Source organism: Benincasa hispida, chromosome 8 (genome assembly GCF_027475165.1).
Source record: "Benincasa hispida cultivar pf3 chromosome 8, pf3_genome.v1.1, whole genome shotgun sequence".
Taxonomy (NCBI): Eukaryota; Viridiplantae; Streptophyta; class Magnoliopsida; order Cucurbitales; family Cucurbitaceae; genus Benincasa; species Benincasa hispida.
Genome location: NC_143485.1, coordinates 31,820,580 through 31,825,100, shown reverse-complemented (window position 1 = coordinate 31,825,100; position 4,521 = coordinate 31,820,580). Strand labels below are relative to the sequence as shown.

The following is a 4,521-nucleotide window of genomic DNA, read 5'->3' as shown; positions in this document are numbered from 1 at the left end:
CCAAAGATACCTAAACAAAGTAAAATTTATTATTTATAAACATGAAACAAAGTATACATAAGTGAATCTAGATGAGTAATATTTACGCAATGTATGTCAAAATACACATGTAGCCTATTTCAACCATATTGCAATATTTGATCAAATCATCACGGCCTAAATAAATAAATTTGTCTCTTCCAAATATATGCTCGTCCAAAGTGATACGGATCATGTCTACATCGTTCATGTTATTCATGGCATGTCCGTTCAATAGTTTGATAGTACCATTGGCGTTAGTATATTTGGAGGACTAGCTGAAGCTCTTAATTGGTGAATGATCCTACCATAACCAAAGTTACAAAATTCAAAGTAGGAAAAATAATAAATAACCAAACTCATATACTGAAAAAGAGACATACTTTTTTCTCGTCAACTATAACTACAAGTTCACAAGGCCATTTTACGAAGTTACTCATTGCTTGCTTTAAGAACTCTATTTTACCCTTCACAGGAATTGATATAGGCAAATCTTCTTCAATGACAATGTCAATCAGAACTTTAACTATTAAGAATGACACATCATCATAAAATGTAGTGGCTACTGCAAGTATATTATCTACAGTTCCTAAGTGGCATGCTGTCCCCTTAACAAATTTAAAAGAACTTATGTCATGCATGGTTAAGCACGTACAATATGATTAAAATTTAAAAGTCACAACAAATAATTTACCTCCAAATCTTCTTTAGACATCTTCTCAGTATCTTCTTCTTCAGATGCACTTAGTGCAACACTTCCAACACATGATTTGGACTAATGAGATTGTCTGCTGTGAGTTCTTTCTCTTGACACTTTACCATGTCGAACATTTTTTTTACTAATGCCTCCTTCAATTTCTTGGCTAATAAAGGACTTTAGTTTTACTAATTTGAAATATTGAGAATGGGAAACAAAATCACCCATTCCTCTAACACGTCCCCAATGTTCTTCCGTACCCAATGCTTCGGTGAGAACATCTTCACCTTCATGAACTTCAGCCAATTTATCCTATAAAACATATAACAATTTTCACACAATATCTATATCATCACAAGTTCCAAACATTATATATATGCCATCTTAAACTTTGCACAATATATACTTACAATCCGTTTGGCACATTCTTGAGTAATTTCATCAAAGTATTCATTATTCTTTCCTTTTCTTGCTTTTTTTCCATAAAGTCGCCCGATAAGAAGGGTCATTCGATAGGTTCTACATGAACATACATATTTAATTACATAAACATATTAGAATAAAAGATTTAATTTAAGTTGAATAACTCACTAATTCTTGGGCAAGATTCGCATAGCCCTTCCGAGAAATGTGGTGATTATATACACATTTTGCACGTCTTTCTTTTTTAAGACGACTGATTTTTTGTACAACAAATCTAGTTGAAGTTACCTATCAAAACAATGATAATGTTGACATGTAATTTATTGTGAATGACTTACCTCCCATTCTTCACTCAATCGTTCATTAACGAACGATGTCCAATGATCTTGCTCTATATGAGAATATTGTTGGGGTGGAAATTTGAAGACTAAGGATTCATCCTTAAATGGAAGTATGAACTTTTGAGTCAACATTGTCTTGAAAGTCCGAGACGATGCATACATTAGTATACAATGTTTGGAGTTAGAGCCCACATTGAACGACATCTGTACAATGAAAAAGGTAGTTAAACAATAAACTCATAAACTACTATGCACATGAATTAAAAGTTCAGAAAACATACCGCTACACAATCAAAAAGTTTGTCTTTTAAATGGTTTGGAACTTTTATCCAAGAATCATATGTTATAGGAATTTGTTGTCGAACACAAACTCCTATATAACTCGGCATCTTCTTTGCTCCAGATCAAACCGGTTGTCCATGTTCATTATAATCGATGGTCAACCATTGCCCAGATGTCCTTATTTGTGCCAAATCAGACATTGTAGTTGGGCCACGTGGTATACTTATTCTGCTATGTTTTTATGGGATCATATTTCTATCATCCTCGTTCCTACTTCTTGAAGTTTCCATGTCAATCTGCAAAAAAAAAAAAAAAAAAAAAAAAAAAAAAAAAAAAAAAAAAAAAAAAAAATACTTACTCACACAAAAAACATATAATCTTAATATTTAAATACATATAACCATAGTAAATGACATACCATGTTTAATACATTATTTATCAACCCATCGACCCTCACAGTCAAGTCTAATGTATGTGGATGTTGTATCATCAATCTCAGTAAAATGTATCAACATTGGGCATTCTTTGCATACCTCCATAACCACACTCTTGTAGCATATCTCCTATTTCATCTTCATAAAAATCATCCTCAATTGTTCGCTGTGAAGATGTTAAAACAATTGACCAACCCGAATTTTCGGGATCTTTTACATAGAACACTTGTTTTGCTTGAGAGGCTAAAATAAATGGGTCTGATTTATGTCTAATACGATTGAGGTCCACAATAGTAAACCCAAACTCGTCTGTTTTGACTCCAGTTCTATTCTCAACCCAATTACATTTGAATAAAATAAATGATAATCCATGATAGTCAAGCTCCCATATTTCTTGTATTACACCATAAAAGGTCATATCTTGACATGACGGGCCTTTTATCCTTAGCACTAGAAACTTGCATTGTGGTAGCCGTTATACTAACTCCACTATTTTGAACCCTACTAACATCATCGCGATTCTTTGTGTGATACTAGTAACCATTGACCACATAACCAGAATATTTTGCCAACAGTTGGACAAGGTCCATTAGATATCCATCTCAAAGAAGGCGATATGGAATTTTTGGGTACTTCGAGAGCTAGTGCAACCTACGATATATTTCATAATATTTTAGTAGTTAACATTTAATTATACATCAAATATTAGGTCTCTAGAGATTACCCATATGGACAACCATCGACTGAATGTACGATTATGCTCTTCTTGAAGCCACTTTCTACTTTTATTTTTACCATAATTGAGCTTAGACAAAATATCCATATGTTGTCTATTATAAATGACAAAGTTAGTAGATTATTGAATAATCAAGTAACCTAAAACAAGAATAAGATGAAGATCTACATACTCGACGTAAGGAAGCACATCATTTACATTTTGAATGACATAAAGATGAGCTTGATCCAACTCATCCTTACTCGATCTGATAAAAGAAGCAGCTGACAATGCTCTATCAATGTTTGAATTCGCTTTCTTTGTTGATGAGTTTAGCCCAATAGAATTAACACCAGATACGAATTCAGAACAAAACTCTATAGTCTCTTCAACAATATAATTTTCTCCAACACATCCTTCTGGTCGATTTCTATTTCGTACATAAGTTTTCAACACTTTCATGTATCGTTCAAAAGGATACATCCACCTCAAATAAACAGGTCCACAAAACTCAACTTCTCTTACGAGATGCACTACAAGGTGTACCATTATTGTGAAGAATGATGGAGGAAAATACTTCTCTAAGAAGGCATAGAGTGACAACGATATCCTCTTGCATACCCTTTAACTGAGATGAATCGATCGCCTTGCAACATATAGCATTAAAGAAGAAGCATAGGCGAGTAATTGCAAGTCTTACATGTTTGGGTAAAATATCACGAATGGCTACCGGTAATAATTGTTGCATAAGAACGTGATGGTCATGCGACTTAAGTCCGTAAAGTTTCAAATCTGTGAGCGACACTAAACTTTGAATGTTCGATGAATAGCCTTCAGGTACTTTAATTTCTGATAGTACCTTACAAAAGCTCAATTTCTCAGCTCGTGTTAATGTATAACATGCGGGAGGTAAAAAGACTTTTTTCTCTCCTACTTGAGGGGCTAACTTTGATCTAATGTTTAGTTCCACCAAATCTAATCGAGTCTTTATTCCATCCTTCGTTTTACCAAGAATATCAAGCAATGTGCCAATAAGATTTGCACATACATTCTTTTCAATGTACATCACGTCTAAACAATGTTGCACGTCAAGATACTTCCAGTATTCTAACTCGAAAAGAATAGATTTTTTCTTCCAATAAGTTGAAGTGTTATCTCCACTGTTCTTTTCTTTGATACTTTTATTACCATATGAATATTGATACTTACTTGTTTCTGCAAGAATTTCTTCCCCACTCAATGGTTCTGGACCAAATTCTAATTCTTATGCGCCATTAAAAGTTTTCTTTTGTTTCCTATATGGATGATGGCGAGGTAGAAACTTGTGATGCCTGAGACATGCCATCTTCTTCCCTTTTGGTAAATAAGTGGATGAAGTATTCCCTCCACAAATTGGACATTCATGACATCCTTTAATCGTACAACCACACAAGTTACCATACGCAGGAAAATCATTAATGGTCCATAATAAAATGGCTTTAAGCATGAAACATTGTTCTTCATATACATCGTAACATTCTACCCCATCTTTCCAAAGTTTTTTCAAGTCATCTACTAACGGAGCTAAATAAACATCTATGTCATTTCCCGGTTGTTTAGGACCAGATATTA

General features: G+C 33.7%; 1 pseudogene; it reads right to left on the bottom strand.

The window, feature by feature from the left end:
* Window positions 1–3,051: 3,051 nt before the first annotated feature.
* Window positions 3,052–3,976, bottom strand: LOC150034510 (uncharacterized; annotated as a pseudogene).
* Window positions 3,977–4,521: the final 545 nt, after the last annotated feature.